This window comes from Dama dama, chromosome 31 (assembly GCF_033118175.1).
Source record: "Dama dama isolate Ldn47 chromosome 31, ASM3311817v1, whole genome shotgun sequence".
In the NCBI taxonomy this organism is placed as follows: Eukaryota; Metazoa; Chordata; class Mammalia; order Artiodactyla; family Cervidae; genus Dama; species Dama dama.
This window is the reverse complement of record NC_083711.1, coordinates 8,339,220-8,358,224: the sequence shown is the minus strand read 5'-3', so window position 1 is coordinate 8,358,224 and position 19,005 is coordinate 8,339,220. Positions and strand designations below refer to the sequence as shown.

Here is a 19,005-nt window from a genome sequence, read left to right as displayed (position 1 = left end):
TCCCAGCTTTTGACTGTCTCTTTCCATCTATTTTCTAGATCCCTCAATTTACAATTTTTTTAATACTTTTTTTTTGGTGTAGGCTGTTTTTTAAATTTACTTGGGGCTGTGCTGAGTTGCTGCGCGTCGGCTTTCCCTGGTTGCAGCGGTCGGGGGTTGCTGTCTGGTTGCGGTGCGCCGGCTTCTCTTTGCGGTAACTTCTTTCGCTGTGGAGCACAAGCTCAGTAGTTGTGGCCCCGGGGCTGCCAGCAGTGTGTGGGATCCTCCTGGATCAGAAATCGACCTGTGTGCCCTACACTGGCAGGCAGATTCTTTACCACTGAGCCACCAGGGACGCCTCGGGTTTACAGTTCTTCACAGGGCCGTCATAACAAGAAAACATCCCTCTTGTGACTTAAGCTTTGTTTATGCCTACTGTTTTGCATGTTGAACCTTCTTAGCCCTAATTCAGAGGGTCATCTGAGTAACCAGGTGGTAAGATACTTGTTTAGCGCCTTCTGCTCTATCAGAAATAGTATCATAGACTGGCCTGCCCAAGGAATAATCTGATTTCCTTTAATAACTACAGAAATGATCACCATTTTCCTCATTATTAAATGGTAAGGTCTTTTGGCATCATCTAGATTTGGGGTTATATACAGCTAAGTTCAGGAAGAGAAGGGGATGACAGAGGACGAGATGGTTGGATGGCATCACCAACTCAGCTGATGTGAATTTGAGCAAGCTCAGGGAGATGGTGAAGGACAGGGAAGCCTGGCGTGCTGCAGTCCTTGAGGACACAACTTAGCATCTGAACTGAACTAACTGAACCAGAGCTAAGTTCATCAGATAAATGATCTTTAGATAAGTTATCTGAGTTGTGCTTAGCTTATGTAAAGTATGCTAGTATGCTTTGGAAGACTTCTGGTGATCTGACCCACACCCATCCCCGCCCCACCCCTGATACACACACCTATCACCCCAACCCCACCCACATGCGCACATACAGATGCGTGCGCACGCACACACACACACACACGCACACACACACACACACACACACACACACAGAGGAATGTTTGCTGAGCACCTGTTCTTGCTCTGGGATTTTGCTAGGCACTTTTACATATCCCATCTAAAATCTGTTTCCCATCATACTGTGAAAAAGTGAAGTGAAGTGAAAGTTGCTCGGTAGTGTCCTACTCTTTGCGACCCCATGGACTATACAGCCCATGGAATTCTCCAGGCCAGAATACTGGAGTGGGTAGCCTTTCCCTTCTCCGGGGGATCTTCCCAACCCAGGGATCAAACCCAGGTCTCCTGCATTGCAGATGGATTCTTTACCAGCTGAGCCACAGGAGAAGCCTTTCAGTGAGATGAGTGGTAAATAGATGGTAAATACCTATGTTGCAGATGAGAAAACAGAACCTCACATTTACTACCCTTTGTAGTCATGAAACTGTTTACGAATGGCATATTGGGTAGCTGAACTTAAAAAATTCTGGAATTACCACAGACGTAAATAGGAGAGTAACATTATGACATGACCATTTATCAGATAGGCACACTTCAGGGCTTTAGTCCAGATTTTAATTCTAGAGGAAACAGAAATTGTTTGTGATGGATTATTTTAGATATGCCATAAAGTTCCTTCAAATTCTGAGATCCCATAACTCCAGGCAGTTGCAGCAATGCTGGAAGTTATCAGACAGTGATGTCTGTAATTGTTAATAAAAAAATGAAATCTGTTAACTCTGGCATTGTGTTCATATTGATTTTATTATGAAACATATTACCTTTTAGATTTCTTCTCAAGTTAGAGGTTCAGTTTACAAACCCATTTACTGCTATATAATTATATTGCAAATTAGGGAGGGATTTGAGTTAGATGGACCTTTCAGCCCTGGCTTTGTAGTAACTGAAACCTCTGATAATCGCAGTCAAGATGCTGGCCAGATGCTCTTGGAAATAGTCTGTTGGCACATTTATCCTATGAATAGGCTCTGTAGGATTCAAAAATCTTAGAAAAGATCTAAATTGGAATGATAAAATGACATTCACCCCTCTGGCTTTCGGCTTCCTTCTTTGTGACATTCCCTAAACCCAATTAAAGAATTCTGGAGCCAAGATTTGTGCAGGCAGTGGAGGTTAGAACTTGAAAGTGACAGATCAAAAATATAGCTATTAGCAGCTTCTAAAGAAGTCTTCAGTTAGGCATTCAGGCAAGGCGTGTTATTTCATGGTTGAGAGGCAGTATAGCAAAGGGATTAAGAGCACAAATTCTGAAGGCAGCCTGCCCCAACTACTGATTGTATGACCATAATCCACCTGTTTAACGTTTCTGTACTTGTTTCCTCCTTTATAAAACGAGGCAGGTCACAGTTCTTACCTTGTGGGGTTGCTGTGAGGGTGTTAAAGCACTTGGGATGGTGTCTCACTAAACAGTAAGCACTTTTTGAGAAATGACTATTATTATTTTGTCATCATCTGTGATTCAATCCTGGACTCACATTTTAAGATGTCAATGAAGGCATTATACAATATTATCGACAACTGATTCTCTGACCTCTTGTAACTTCTCAGTTGCTCTTTCCATCATCTGGAAGGTTGGCATTTGTCTTAAGCCTGGTAGAGAGGAAAGGACCTCCTAAGCCTGGTAGGTTTAAAGTGCTTTCATCTACTGACAAAAAAAAAAAGAAAAAACTCTTAAAACCCTAGAAGAAAAAGAAATAACCCGATTTAAAAAATGGGCAAGAGATGTGCCTAGGCATTTCTGCAAAGAAGATGCCCAACAAGCACATGAGGAAATGTTCAGTGTTTTTAGAGGACATGGAAATCTAAAGCATGAGATGCCACTTCACTCTCATTAGAATGGGTGTTAAAAAACAACAGTAACAGAAAATAGAGCTTTGTCAAGGATGTGGAAAAATTGAAATTGCTAGTAGGCATGTAAAATTGTGCTACCGCTCTTCCTCGGTAAGCTAAATACACAGTCACATGGCCTAGCAATTCCATTCCTAGGTATGAAGAGACCCCAAAGAATTGAAAACAGGTTTTTACACCAAAATGTACCTAAAATTTTTATAGCAGCACTATTCACAGCAGCCAAAAGGTGGAAATACTCATGCCCATCAACTTTTTTTTTCCATTTATTTTTGTTAGTTGGAGGCTAATTACTTTACAATATTGTAGTGATTTTTGCCATACATTTACATGAATCGGCCATGGATTTACATGTGTTCCCCATCCCGATCCCCCCTCTCACCTCCCTCCCCAGCCCATCAAACAAACAAAATGTGGTATGTTCTTATAATGGAATATTATTCAGCTGTAAAGTGGAGCGAATGGTGCCTGCCACAAGTGGAGGAACCTTGAAAACATGCCAAGTGAAAGAAGCCAGACAGAAAAGGCCATGCATGTACCATAAGATCCATTTGTATGAAATTCTCAGACTCAGCAAATCTACTGAAAGCAGGTTAGTGTTGATTGTTGCTAGGGGCTGGATATGGGGTTCCTTTTGGAGATGATAGAATATTCTAGAACCAAGTGTTGGTGCGCAACATTGTGAATGCATTACGTGTCGGTGAATTGTCCATTTCAAGATGGTTTAAATGGTAAGTTTTCTGCTTTTAGAAAAGGAAAAAAGAGTAGCATTCTAGTTTACCTGGTGGCAATTTTGTCAGCATATTGAATGGTTTTTTGGTGATTTTAGTTCAATTCAGTTGCTCAGTTGTGTCCGACTCTTTGCGACCCCATGAACCACAGCACGCCAGGCCTCCCTGTCCATCACCAACTCCTGGAGTCCACCCAAACCCATGTCCGTCGAGTTCGTGATGCCATCCAACCATCTCATCCTCTGTCATCCCCTTCTCCTGCCCTCAATCTTTCCCAGCATCAGGATCTTTTCAAATGAGTCAGTTCTTCGCATCAGGTGGCCAGAGTAGTGGAGTTTCAGCTTCAGCATCGGTCCTTCCAGTGAAGGGACTGATCTCCTTTAGGATGGACTGACTGGATCTCCTTGCAGTCCAAGGGACTCTCAAGAGTCTTCTCCAGCACCACAGTTCAAAAGCATCAATTCTTTGGTGCTCAGCTTTCTTTATAGTCCAACTTTCACATCCATACATGACTACTGGAAAAACCATAGCCTTAACTGAATGGACATTTGATGACAAAGTAATGTCTCTGCTTTTTAATATGCTGTCTAGGTTGGTCATAACTTTCCTTCCAAGGAGTAAGCTGAACCCCATGAACAGTATGAAAAGGTGATTTTAGGATGTGATCATTTTCATTTTATATATAGTTCAGTGAAATGTACCGTAATTATTCTCTTGTAGAGCTAGAAAAGGTAGAAAATGAAAACAATGAGAATTTTAATACTTGTTCTTTCCTTAGTGTAGGGCTTCTCAAAGTGGAGTCTGGATGCCCTGGGGATCCTGGAGACCCTTTCAGAAGATCTGCAAGTTCAGATTATTTTTGTAATGATAGTTAAGGTTTGATTTCCCTTTTTTACTCTCATTCTTCATGTGTTCAGTGTAGTTTTCTAGTAGCTATATGCACTTGATAACATCGTTCCTTTAATAGCTGATGGTTTATATGCTTATATATGTCTGTTTCTTATATTTTCTAAGGTAAGCTCGTTGTTTCCTCAGTTTTTTGAGTGGTGACCCAGTGGTTAACACTCTGCCTTTCCAATGCAGGGACATAGGTTTGATCCCTGGTCAGGCACTAAGATCCCACATGTTGTGTGGAGTGAACACAAAAAATCTAAAAAAAAAATAAGAAAAGTAAAAAGAGTCCTGTGGCCAGAACATGAGTGAATCAGTATCTTAGCAAAAATGTTACATACTTACAATAAAAAAAATTGTATGAATTGCCTGCATTATACATTTTTGAAAATAGAGGGAAAAAAGTTGTAAACCACATGATTCTTTTTTTTGGTGGTGGTAGTTTTACATCTTTATTGCTTGGAGGTTCTTAGATTTGGAACCAGGGTTTTCTTTTCAGGACACTGTAAGTCTCCAGCTTAGGAAAAGCTTCTCGATTATTGGTTAAGTCTATGGTTTTTAAATTTGAACACATTTTGCAATAGGAATGATACTAGATATGTTGGTTAACATTACCATAATCAGTTCCCCCAGACTTCTAGAACACGTAAAGTATCTGAAGCATCATCACAGCTGATGTTTACTGAGTGCCTGCTATGTGTTGGCAGTGTTTTAGGTGTTTCCCCATGTGATAACTCATCTCATCCTCCCCACTTTCTGCAGAGAAAGTACTGTTGTAATGGTGAAGTAACTTACCTGTGATCCCACAGCTGGTAAGCGGCTCATCTTGTGTTAAGACCTACACAGTCTGACTCCAAAATCTGCACTGTCAGCCCTGTGTACTACGTCTGTGTGTGCATACTGTGTAATAATAGCTCTCTGGGAGTATACACAGACTGTTCCCACTTGGAAGGCCTGCCCACACTTCCCCTTTATTGTAGTACTGTGTGAGGGCGGTAGTAGGGTTGGGGGGAAGCCTGAGTCTTGTGCCTCGGGCAGAGGCTCCAGCAAAGATGTGGTTTGCTGAGATGTGGGGAGCAAGAATAGGAGGATGGGGAGCTGTAGGTGGCCATACTCCTTGCCCCAGGATGCCTCTGGTCCAGTTTTTTTTTTTTTAAACTTTTTATTTTATATTGGGGTATAACCAACTGACAGTGTTGTGATAGTTTCAGATGAACAGCAAAGGGACCCAACCATATGTATGCATGTATCCTTTCTCTCCTAAACGCCGCTGGTCCAGTTTTCTAGCTGGATGTTTCCTTCCTAGGGATTGCATCAGCCTATGGCTTATAGGGGCGTGTCTCCCCTTTTCTGCAGTTCTTTGGAATAAGTTAGATTTTTCATAGTTTTCTCCTAATCTCTGTCATGGAGTCCTGCATTTACTCCATTTGAATTATTCTGAGGCTTTTTACTACCAGCTAGAAATGAGAGAAAGGATTGTGGTGGGGGAGGGTGTTAAAAATAACCTTTGAAAAAGAAACTTGGAAATAGGTGGTATAGCTATTAGTGGTGGTAGGGGTCCTTGGTGAAAGTGAAGTCGCTTAGTCGTGTCCGACTCTTGTCACCCCATGGACTGTAGCCCACCAGGCTCCCACATCCATGGGATTTTCCAGGCAAGAGTACTGGAGTGGGTTGCCATTTCCTTCTCCAGGGGGTCTTCCCAGCCCAGGGATTGAGCCTGGGTCTCCTGGGTCTCCTAAATTGCAGGTAGACGCTTTACCGTCTGAGCCACCAGGGAAACCCTAGGAAAACCTTTCAAAAAGAAACTTGGAAATAGGCAGTATAGCTATGAGTGGTGGTAGGGGTCCTTGGGACTCAAATAAAATAAAAGCCTTTAGCCTCTGAGAATGTCACCTACCTTGCTGGGGCTCCTCCAGGCTCCAGGCTTGTCATAGGCTGGGAGAGGCAGAATAAACCCAGGCCTCTGCCCCGGGCTAGGAGGGGAGTGTCACCAAGAGATTTCCTCAGGGACTCAAGGGTGTGTCCTGCCACCTCCTTCCATTTTCTGTTCCCTACTCTCAGTCCCTGGGATCCCCTTCTAGGCCCAGCATCCATCCCGGGGTGATGTGGGAAGTAGGGTGGGGCCCGAGGATCTTCCAAGCAGTTCCTGTGACGGGAAGGCTTCCATGAGTGTTAGAAATTGGGCGTGATTGGACATTTCCTTAAGGGACTTTCTTTGCTGCGTGGCCATATCCGTTCCTCAGTCCTGAGAGGGACAGCACAGTCCTTGGGGGGCCGTGAGCGGCCCAGCCTGCCCAGGAGCTCCTGCAGAAACCTGCCACGGGGCCGCAGTTGGTCCCTCCTTCCTGCTTCTTTGAGCATGTCTGCTTTAAAAGGCTTTTGAAGCTGAATCCTTAAAGAAATAGTGGGTGAACTCCTTGAAGATGCTGGCTGAAGGAGGTCTGGCGGGCGGGCGTGGAGGTGGGGAGATGTGGCCAGGGGAGGGAGGGGGGCGGATACTGCCTGGTTCCACCCTTGATACCCAGGAGTGGGCTCAGTCAGATTCATGACTAGAGTCCAAACGTTCTGGTTTGTTTACACGTATCAGAAGCAGGGAGAGAAGAAGGTATTTTTGACTGTTATTGCCTATGCATGGAAAAGGACTGTTTGTTTGTTTTTTTATTTAAACTTTTATGTTTTGGGGTTTACTTTCTACTGAAAAATTATTTTTATGACACAAAATGTTTATGATGTTAAAATCTCCCTGGGCGATGTATACTCAGCTGCCTGAAGCAGGCTTCTGCCTCATCCAGAATCCCTCCCTCTCCTTTCAGCGCTTGTAATCCAGCCCTATTGATCTGGTTTGGTTCTCCAAGTTTCCCCACTCTACCCAGCCACTGCTCTGGTCTGTGACCTGGTCTGTCTCCAGTCAGCTAAGCCCTTCTTCCTTATCTTTTTCTGTAAGTGCAACAGTTTTCAAACATTTTCATCTTAAATCCCTGCATGCACATAAAATGTACTGAAGGCTATCAAAGAGCTTTTGCCTATGGTTGTTCTGTTTATTGATGTTCCCATGTTAAGATTGAAACTGAAAATTTACCTATTTTTAACACTTTCATTTTATTCATTTAAAACTCAAATCGTTCCAAGTTAGCTCTTTAATGAGAATAATCCTATTTTTCACAACAAAGAATTGTAGTGAGGAGGATGGCCTTGTTCTGCATTTTTGCAGATCTCTTCTATGTCTGGCTTAATAGCAGAAGTCAGCTGGATTCTCCTCACTGCGTACATATTCCCTGGGTCATCACAGCAAGCTCTCAACCTTTTCAGACCCAGCATTCCCTTTTTGTAATGCTTCCTTTATTCTCCCCAAGTGACTCAGTACTAAAGAATCTGCCTGCAAAGCAGGAGACAGGAGTTCAATCCCTGGGTCAGGAAGATCCCCTGGAGAGGGGAATAACAACTCATTCCAGTATTCTGGCCTGGGCAATCCCATGGACAGGGGAGCCTGGAAGGCTATAGTCCATGGGGTCACAGAGTCGGACATGACTTAGTGCCTAAACAACAACAAGTTTCTTTTCATCAAGTTAAATTCATCAGTAACATGTACATAATTTCAAATCTATCAGTGTATTGCCCAACTTTTTCTAAAGAAGAAATCAAAGTATTTTATGCTACTAGTACCCTACTAGGGTTAGGGGTATAGTAAAAACTTGCAAAATGTCTTTTGTGTTAATATGTAAAATGGAGTTTGGTTCTAGGCCCAGATAGTTGTAAATGGATTTTTCCCCCTACAGGAATGTCTAGACAGACGTTCGAGTCACTGGGACGGTTCCTTGCATGAGACTGTTCTGAGTAGCCTGTGAAATGTCAGTGGTGCCTCCCAGTGAATGGGACAACCAGAAATACCCCCGCATATTTCTGAACGTCTCCCTAGGAGCGGAGCATACTTACTGAGAACTGCTGATTAATGGAATCTTGGCTGGGTTAGAAAAAAACCAAAGCATTTTATTTTAATGTTGGATGATCATTTTTTAAAAACAATTTGCGTTATAAAAGAATTTCAAATTGAGGCAATAATTGCCTATAATCTCTGCATTCAATATAATTAGTGTTGATATTTTGTTCCATATTGGCCTTGCCCTAGGTTGTTTTCTATGGGTAATTTTTCCCATTCAAAAACAGTATCATTTATAAACTGTTTTACTTGGCTTGACAGTACTTGATTTTACTGAACTTGGATGCCTCTTTTTTAGTAGCATCAAAATCGTTTTTATTCTTGACTAGTCTTAGCATGTGCATGCTAAGTCACTTCAGACATGTCCGACTCTTTGTGACCCCACGGACCGTAGCCTTCAGGCTCCTCTATCCATGGGGTTCTCCAGACAAGAATACTGGAGTGAGTTGCCATGCCCTCCTCCAGGGGATCTTCCCGACTCAGGGATCGAACCAACGTTTCTTGTCTCTTACGGCTCCTGTCTCTTGCATCTCCTGCATTGGCAGTTGGGTTCTTTACCACTAACGCCACTGGAAAGGTCTGTTTTTAGCACAATCTCATGCAATATGCGATAGTGCATACTCGCATCCGTTTGGCACTGACCTTATACGTGGATGGAGAGGCAAGAGCAGAGCATGGACTTGTAGGGAGTTGGGTGGCCTTGACCAAGTGACTTAACCGCAAGTATTAGAGATAAGGTATGTGACATTTCTGTCTCATGGTCAGTGGAGGTCCCAGTCTGGTCCTTACCAATCTCCAAGTGGACCACAGGCCTCTGGAGGGCAGGAGAGGGGTATTTTAGACCCGATTTTGTCTCTGGCACTGGCTCAGTACCTGATTCTTTGAACTGATGAATGTGGCAGAAAATTTGGTACTTCCTTGGGCTGTGTCTCATTTCTAGACTTTGTCTCATTTCAATCATGGTTATACCTCCATCACAGATAAGCAACTCTTCTAATGGTTGTTCATTTCAAATGCCAATAGATCTTGCCCCAGGTGGGATCATCAGTCAATTCAAGTAACAATGTTTTGCATATTTTTGGCACACCTGATTGTTGTATTTATGTCTAGGTATGGCTTCAGTGTTGTTATTACGCAGGAGTCTGGTTGATTGTTTGATTGTGAGGCCCTGACTGACACGTGTAATTAAATGAGTTTGAATTTAGTGTGTTCCTTGAGGAGGCCTAGTGTGTTTACCTCAAAGGCTGTCAAAGGCATGAAGGGATGTCTCTAGGACTCGCTGCTCCCTTTAAGGCATCTCTACAGGTAAGGTTTTCTTTCCTTGTTATCTTTTTATTTTTCTTAAATGTTGTTTCCAGCTGTTAAGATTTGAGATCTAGCAGCTCAGTCCTCTTGAATGATTTAATGTGTTACCATTAGGATTCCGAAAGACGTAAATTTGAAAAGTGATTTGACTGTGTTTGGGAGAGTTTCTGGAGGGCTTCCCAGGTGGTAAAGAATCAGCCTGCCCATGCAGGAGACACAGGTTTGATCCCTGAGCTGGGAAGATCTCTGGGAGGAGGAAATGGCAACCCACTCCAGTACTCTTACATAGACACTTCTGTGGATAGAGGAGCCTGGTGGGCTACTGTCTGTGAGGTCAAAGAGTCAGAGACAACTGAGCCACTGAGCAAGCATCACACACAGAAGAGTTTCTGCATGCTGAGGGCCCAAGGCTGTAAGGGCTGAAAGAGTGATTCTCCAGTTCAAGCACACAACAGAGTCAGCTGGAGGAGCTTGATAAAGCACACTGTTGAGTCCTAGCCTCTTTCTTTTTTAAATTTAATTTATTTTCGGCTGTGCTTTGTCTTCATTGCAGAGCACGGGCTTCTCCCTGTGGTGCTTCTCTGGTTGTGGCCCAAGGACTCTAGAGTGTGGGCTTCAGCATTTGCGGTGCATGGGCTCTCGAGCACAGGCTCAGTAGTTGCGGCGCACGGCATTTGTTGCTCCGTGGTATGTGGGATCTTCCCGGACCAGGGTTCGGATCCATGCCTCCTGCATTGGCAGGCAGATTCTTTACCACTGAGCCACCAGGGAAGCCCTCTGCCCTATTTCGTATTCTCTAGGTCTGATGTGGGGCCTAAGAATCTGCATTTACCAGCTCTCTCTTTATGCTGGGGCTGCAGGTCTAGGACCAGACTTTGAGAGCCATGGACCTGAAGCGTTGAAGTCCACTGGGAAGGAGGTATGAGATGCAGTGTATTTCATATTTCAGGAGAATCCCTTTGTGCCCTCTAAGCTAGTTGGAATTATAAAGAAAACCTGGGTTTGGTCCATGAAGAAAAGCGCATAAACCCTTTAAAATATGGTGTGATCATTGTCATGATCATTCAACTTCAGATAACAAAAGACTGGAAAATTATCTTTAAGTTTCTTTTACCTTTAAAAAAAAAATAAGAGTAGTGCATGTTCATAATGGAACATATATAAATACAGAGAATTTTCTATTCTAGAAGGGATGAAAAATTTCCCCAAATTATATTCTATCACTTGAAATTCTCTCCTATTAATTTTTTGCTAATTTTTATTCAGTTTATCTTTTATGCAAAGGAATTTTAGGTTTGTTTTCCCCCCAAACAAAGTTTTTATTTTTAAATGCTGTATGCTCATTGTAATGAAAGAAAAAGATTGTAAAGAGCACTTATTTTTTCTAGACACAATCAGTGTTAATTTCCTGTAATTTATCTTTAGTGATCTCTTTATATGAATATTCTTATTGCTATGTATTATTCTGACCATATGATTTTAAAACACTTATTTTAAGGTGCAGTATCTTTTCATGTCATTAGATGCAATTCTGAAGCATCTTATAAATATAATGTATGCCTAAATCTTTCCCATCAACCCTCCGATACCCCTGCCTTTGGATGAATTCCCTGAAGTGGAATTGGAAGGTCAAAGAGCATGTAAAATTTAAGGCTTCCCTGTTGACTCAGATGGTAAAGCATCTGCCTGCAATGCAGGAAACCCAGGTTCGATCCCTGGGTCGGGAAGACCGCCTGGAGGAGGAAATGGCAACCCACTCCAGTATCCTTGCCTGGAAAATTCCATGAACAGAAGAGCCTGGTAGGCTACAGTCCATGGGGTCGCAAAGAGTCGGACGCAACTGAGCGACTTCACTTCACTTCACTTGATACATTACCAAATTGTCTTCACAAAGAGTTTAGTAATTACTGTCCAGACTCTAAGTCTACACTCATTGCCATTTTAATATTTATGAGCTTGACAGGTGAAAAATACTGTCTCCTTGTTTTAATTCCTTCTACTGATAAGAAGTTTAGCACTTTTTTTCCATGTGTTAATTGTTCAGTTATATTTCTTCTCCTTTGAATTTTCTCTTTTCCTTGTCATGTTTTCTTTTTGGAGTTACTCTTTTTTTCTTAATTTGTGTGAGCTCCTTATATAAATATGTAAGGATATTTCTTTATTCCCAATTTTTCATTTGCTTTTAAGATTTGTGATATTTTCTTTTCTAGAAGTATTTAAACCTCCCTCCCCTCAATCTGCCATTAGTTTCCTTTTTAAAGAATTTCTGCCCTTGGTCAAATAAGAAAGCCCTCTCTCACTTAGATTTTATAAATATTAACCTCTATTTTCTTCTTACATACTTTCATGGTTTCTTTTTTTTTTTCCACTAAAATCTTTAATCTATCTGTAATTTGTTTTGTTGTCAACAAATTCTAGTGTGGGTAAATGCATTTTATGTTTTCCTCATTTAATTTTTCAGCCACACTATGCAAAATTAGGCAAATTTAGTTTAGCGAGTTGGAGGTAAGCATTGAGTTTTCACACTGCTCTGTGGAGCACTGGGATATCTGAGAAGACTTGAAGGGTTTGCCATGGAAATAGAGATATGAGAGGTATGTGGATATTTCCAGCTCCAACTTCTCCCAAGAACATGTAGTCTTCAGTGGCCAGTGAGGCAGATCTTCTTGGGCACCCAATTACAGACTCTTTAAAATTAACGTGGTTGGAGCAGAATTCTTTTTTTTTAGTTCATTTTATTGAGATATAGCTGGTTTACAGTGTTGTGTTAATTCCTGGTGTGCAGCACATTGATTCAGTTATACATATACATGGTCGTTTGCTTCTGCTAATCCCAGACTCCCAATCTACCCTTCCCTTCCCCATCCCCTGGCAACCGCAAGTCTATACTGTATGTTTGAGTCTGTTTCTGTTTTGTAGATAAGTTCTTGTGTCATATTTTAAATTCTATGCATAAATGATATCATATGGTATTTGTCTTCCTGGCTTCACTGGTATGATAATCTCTAGTTGCACCCATGTTGTTGCAAATTGGCATTTCATTCTTTCTTATGGCTGAGTGATGGTCCTTTGCATAAAGATACCACATTTTCATTCTTCTGCTGATGGATATTTAAGTTGTCTCCATGTCTTGGCTATTGTAAATTGTGTTGCTGTGAGCACTGTGGTACAAATATCTTTTCGTCTAGATAAATGCCTAGGAGTGGGATTACTGGATAGCTCTATTTTTAGTTTTTTAAGGAACCTCCATACTGTTTTGCGTAGTAGTAGTACCAAGTTACATTCTTACCAACAGTGTAGGAGGGTTCCCTTTTCTCCACATTCTCTCCATTTTTGTCATTTGTAGGCTTTTAAATGATGGCCATTCTGATTGGTGTGAGGTGGCACCTTATTGTGGTTTGATTTGCATTTCTTTAATAGATAGAAATGTTGAGCATCTTTCATGTGCCTGCTGACTATCTGTAAAAACAGAATTCTTGATGCTGTCCCCAGTCTAATCTGTACACTCCAGACCTTTCTGCCCTGTAAATGGTGCCCTCACCCACCCCGTTAAACACCCGGAAACATCACAGCTCTCCTTGATTGCCCTGCCTTCTGTGTACTCTATGTATCTATTCAATTGTTAATTTCTGTGGGCTCTCTGTTTAAAATGTACCTTGAATCCTCTTGTTTCCACTGTTAAAATGTTACTCCTGGCCACTGCTGCCTCTCAGGTGAATACCTGCCCTGGTCTCCTCTCTGGTTTTCTTGACTCCATTCTGCCTGGGTGGAATCTGTTCCACACAGCAGCTTCTGCACTGTAAATCAGGTCAAGTTGTTCCCTTGCTCAGAGCCTTTCAAAGCCTTGCTGTTACACTTAAGTCCAAGCCTCGCTTTAGGAGATGCTTGTATTCTGGCCTCCTTTGCCTTTGCAGTTTCCTCTCTCGCCCCTTTGGTTCCCTTTGCTCCAGCTGGACTGGCCTCTTTCTCTTCCTTGGATAGGTTCTTTTCCTTCCACAGATCTTTGCAATGACTGAACCTTTTCAGAAACGATCCCAGTTCTTTTAAGAGAGGTTCCCCCTTACTACCCAAGCACACAAAGAAATCCCACATATCTCTTCCAGGCATCATCTGCCTTGTTCCCCTACCTCATTTTCTTTGGAGTGGTTCTCTATGTGTGAAATGGTCATATTTTTTATTTTCCTTGTTAGCTTACTCCCCATTCTCGAGTGTAAGCTCTGTGGGGTCAGAGACTCTGTTTTCTTTCCGATTCCCTGTGCTTGGTCCAGGGCCTGGCTCATGGTGCTTCTTCCTGGTGGGACGTTTGTGAATCTGCTCTCAGCCTGTGGCCTTTCCTTCAGTCAGTCAGTTCAGTCGCTCAGTTGGCTCTGACTGTTTGCAACCCCATGGACTGCAGCACACCAGGCTTCCCTGTCCATCACCAACTCCCGGAGCTTGCTCAAACTCATGTCCATTGAGTCGGTGATGCCATCCAACCATCTCATCCTCTGTCGTCCCCTTCTCCTCCTGTCTTCAGTCTTTCCTAGCATCAGGGTCTTTTCCAGTGAGTCAGTTCTTTGCATCAGGTAGTCAAACATTGGAATTTCAGCTTCAGCATCAGTCTTTCCAATGAATATTCAGACCTCATTTCTGTTAGGACAGACTGGTTGGACCTCCTTGCAATCCAAGGGACTCTGAAGAATCTTCTCTAACATCACAGTTTAAAAGCATCAATTCTTTGGCACTCAGCTTTCTTTACAGTCCAACTCTCACATCCATATGTGACTCCTGAAAAAACCATAGTTTTGACTAGTTGGACCTTTGTTGGCAAAGTAACATCTCTGCTTTTTAATGTGCTGTCTAGGTTGGTCATAACTTTACTTCCAAGGACAAACATCTTTTAATTTCATGGCTGCATGGTGACCATATGCAGTGATTTTGGAGCGCCTCCCCGCCTGTGCCCCCCCCCCCCCCCAATAAAGTCTCTCACTGTTTCCATTGTTTCCCCATCTATTTGCCATGAAGTGATGGGACCAGATGCCGTGATCTTTGTTTTCTGAATGTTGAGTTTTAAGTCAACTTTTTCCCTCTCCTCTTTCACTTTCATCAAGAGGCTCTTCAGTTCTTCACTTTCTGCCATAAGGGTGGTGTCATCTGCATATGTGAGTTTATTGATATTTCTCCTGGCAATCTTGATTCCAGCTTGTGCTTCATTCAGTCTGGCATTTCGTGTGATGTACTCTGAATATAGGTTAAATAAGCAGGGTGACAATATACAGCCTTGACATACTCCTTTCCTGATTTGGAACCAGTCTGTTTTTCCATGTCCAGTTCTAACTGTTGCTTCTTGACCTGCATACAGATTTATCAGGAGGCATGTCAGGTGGTCTGGTATTCCCATCTCTTTCAGAATTTTCCATAGTTTGTTGTGATCCACACAGTCAAAGGCTTTGGCGTAGTCAGTAAAGCAGAAGTAGATGTTTTTCTGGAGCTCTCTTGATTTTTTGATGATCCCATGGATGTTGGCAATTTGATTTCTGGTTCCTCTGCCTTTTCTAAATCTAGCTTGAACATCTGGAAGTTCATGGTTCACATACTGTTGAAGCCTGGCATGGAGAATTTTGAGCATTATTTTGCTAGCGTATGAGATGTGTGCAATTGTGCGGTAGTTTGAGCATTCTTTGGCATTGCCCTTCTTTGGAATTGGAATGAAAACTGATCTTTTCCCATCTTGTGACCACTGCTGAGTTTTCCAAATTTGCTGGTGTATTGAGTGTGGCACTTTCACAGCATCATCTTTGAGGATTTGAAATAGCTGAACTGGAGTTCATCACTTACACTAGCTTTGTTCATAGTGATGCTTCCTAAGGGCCCACTTGACTTCACATTCCAGGATGTCTGGCTCTGGGTGAGTGTTCACATCATTGTGGTTATCTGTGTCATGAAGATCTTTTTTGTACAGTTCTTCTGTGTATTCTTGCCACCTCTTCTTAATATCGTCTGCTTCTGTTAAGTTCATTCTGTTTCTGTCCTTTATTATGCCCATCTTTGCGTGAAATGTTCCTTTGATATCTCTAATTTTCCTGAAGAGATCGCTAGTCTTTCCCATTCTATTGTTTTCCTCTGTTTCTTTGCACTGATCACTGAGGGAGGCTTTCTTATCTCTCCTTGCTCTTCTTTGGAACTCTGCATTCAAATGGGTAAAGCTTTCCTTTTCTCCTTTGCCTGTAACTTCTCTTTTTTTCTCAACTATTTGTAAGGCCTCCTCAGACAGCCATTTTATTTTTTTGTGGTTCTTTTTCTTGGGGATGGTGTTCACCAGCTGACCCACAAGGGAAGCCCAATTGGGGATGGTCTTGATCACTGCCTCCTGAAGAATCCATAGTTCTTCAGGCACTCTGTCTGTCAGATCTAATGCCTTGAATCTGTCTCTCACTCCACTGTGTGATCATAAGGGTTTGATTTAGGTCATCCCTGAACAGTCTCATGGCATTTCCTCACTCACACTTGAACCAGAGCAGCCCAGCTTTTCAGTCTCGAGCTAGTATGAGGCTTCATTTACAGAAAGTTTTCTTGGTTAACAAAAGTTTGAAGATAATTTCCTTAGAAGATTGGACTTCACTCTGAAGACGTATAGAAAGAAGAGGTTTTAGTTTGACATTTCTGTCAGTGTTGCATTCACTTCCTAAATATATTAGTGATAAGGTTCCTGACATTTTGGGCTGAAGGCCAGGTATGAGTACAGCTTGATTTAAAACATTTCCTGCTTGAAGGTCCTTTTTCTTTACATACTGAATTGCATGCCATAGATTAAAAAAAATTTACTTAGCATAGATTGTTTTTAATCCTATAACTAGGATGATTATGAGATTGTATAATCTTATATTTACCCTTTTAAAAGAGTGCTTCCTGAATCTCAAGCCAAAGCATTTGTACAGCTTTACTGTGTAAATATTTATGTTCTAGGTGTGTTATTCATACATATAAACATATCTTCTCCTTGATCTATATCTATATGGTTGTAAGGTTTATGACTTTTAGACTTCCTGTTTAACTACTCACTATATACTGTCTGCTGCTGCTGCTGCTAAGTCGCTTCAGTTGTGTCCAACTCTGCGACCCCATAGACCGCAGCCCACCAGGCTCCGCCATCCCTGGGATTCTCCAGGCAAGAACACTGGAGTGGGTTTCCATTTCCTTCTCCAATGCATGAAAGTGAGAAGTGAAAGTGAAGTCGCTCAGTCGTGTCCGACTCTTAGCGACCCCATGGACTGCAGCCTACCAGGCTCCTCTGTCCATGGAATTTTCCAGGCAAGAGTACTGGAGTGGGGTGCCATTGCCTTCTACCAGGCGGCTACTCCCTAAATATTAGTTGACTTTTGTAACAGTTGTCCTGTGACAATTTCAGTATTTTAGTTTCTGTCTACTCTTGTTAATTACAAACTCATATCAATTGTGTTTTATGTTACTGCTTGCCACATTTTAACCAGTAATTTCAAAGACTGCCTTTTGTTTTTGCCTTATATGTTTTCTTGTTGCAGCATTGCGAGTATAAAGTTTTATTACTGTTGTTTTCATTGTTGATTATGCATTTTATGAAAATAAAAAATTATTTTTTATCACATGCAGCTTTTTTCTTGAAATGATACTATATTAAATTCAGTAACTTCCTTTCCATTAAGAATTTTTTTATTTTGTATCAGAGTATAGCACATTAACAATGCTGTGATGTTTCAGGTGAACAGTGAAGGAACTCAGCCATATACACATGTATCCATTTTCCCCCATCTCCCCCATACCATCCAGGATGCCACATAGCACCCGGCAGAGTCGCATGTGCTGTATATAGTAGGTCGTTTGTTATCCATTTTAAATATAGCAGTGTGTACATGTCTGTCCCAAGCTCCCTTCCCCTCAGCAACCATAAATTTGTTCTCTATGTCTGTGAGTCTCCTTCTGTTGTGTAAGTTCATCTGTATCATTTCATTTTAGATTCCACATGTAATATAAGGGGGCTTCCCTGGTGGCTCAGGTGGTAAAGAATCTGCCTCCAGTGCAGGAGACCTAGGTTCAACCCATAGGTCGGGAAGATCCCATGAAGAAGAGAATGGCAACACGCTCCAGTATTCTTGCCTGGGAAATCTCATGGACAGAGGAGCCTCGTGGGCCACAGTGGACTATAGTCCATGGGGTTGCAAAGAGTCAAACATGACTGAGTGATTAACACTTTCGCTTATAAGAGATGTCATACAATATTTCTCTTTCTCCGTCTGACTTATTTCACTCAGTGACAGTCTCTGAGTTTATCCATGTTGCTGCAAAGGGCATTATTTCATCCTTTTTAATGGCTGAGTAATACTTCATCAGTGTGTGTGTGTGTGTGTGTGTGTGTGTGTGTGTGTTATTTGCTCAGTTGTGTCCAACTCTTTGTGACTCCACAGACTGTAGCCCATCAGGCTCCTCTGTCCCTGGAATTTTCTAATCAGGAATACTGGAGTGGGTTGCCATTCCCTTCTCCAGGGGATCTTCCCAACCCAGGGATTGAACCTGTGTCCCTTAAGTCTATTGCATTGGCAGATGGATTCTTTACCGTCTGAGCCACAGAGAAGCTCATTCCATTGTATATATATATGTACCATATCTGCTTTATACATTCCTCTGTCAATGGGCAACATTCCATATTGTGGCTATTATAAACTGTGCTGCAATGAATATTGCAGTACATGTATTATTTTGGATCATGTTTTTCTCTGGATGTATGCCCAAAAGTGGGATAGCAGGGTTCACATGGTAGCTCTAGTTTTAGGCTTTTAAGGAACCGCCATAATGTTCTTGTATTGCTATAAACCTCCCTCTTAGAACTGTTCTTGCTCCTTCCCATAGGTTTTGGACCATTGTGCTTTCATTTTTATTTGTCTGTAGGTATTGTTTTATTTCTGCAGTGATCCATTGGTTGTTCAGTAGCATGTTGTTTAGCCAGCACATGTTTTTGTTTTTATAGCTTTTTTTATTTATCTGTAATCTCTTAGTGTTGTGATCAGAAAAGATGCTTGATATGAAATCAACTTTCTTAAATCTACCAAGGTTTGCCTGTGGTCCACTATTTGGTCAGTGCTGAAGAATGTTCTGTGTGCACTTGAGAAGAATGTGTAGTCTGCTGCTGTTGGATGGAATGCTCTCTATATATCAATTAAGTCCAACTGGTCTAAAGTGTCATTTAGCTGGGTTTAGTGACAAAGAAACAATGTTTCTTTATTAATTTTCTGTCTGATGAGCTGTCCATTGGTGGAAATGGAGTGT

At 41.9% G+C, this 19,005-nt stretch overlaps 1 protein-coding gene across 9 annotated transcripts in view; it reads left to right on the top strand.

Moving 5' to 3' along the window:
* ITSN1 (intersectin 1) overlaps positions 1-19,005 on the top strand; it is a 241,170-nt gene that overhangs the window by 31,380 nt on the left and 190,785 nt on the right. The window contains exons 2-3 of one of the 9 annotated variants that reach the window (XM_061133928.1): positions 9,532-9,726; positions 10,587-10,645. The exons of 7 other annotated variants lie outside the window; for them this stretch is intronic. The gene's annotated coding sequence lies outside the window, so the exon portion shown is untranslated. The remainder of the gene's footprint in view (positions 1-9,531; positions 9,727-10,586; positions 10,646-19,005) is intronic. One more of the 9 variants, XM_061133929.1, reaches the window with a different exon arrangement.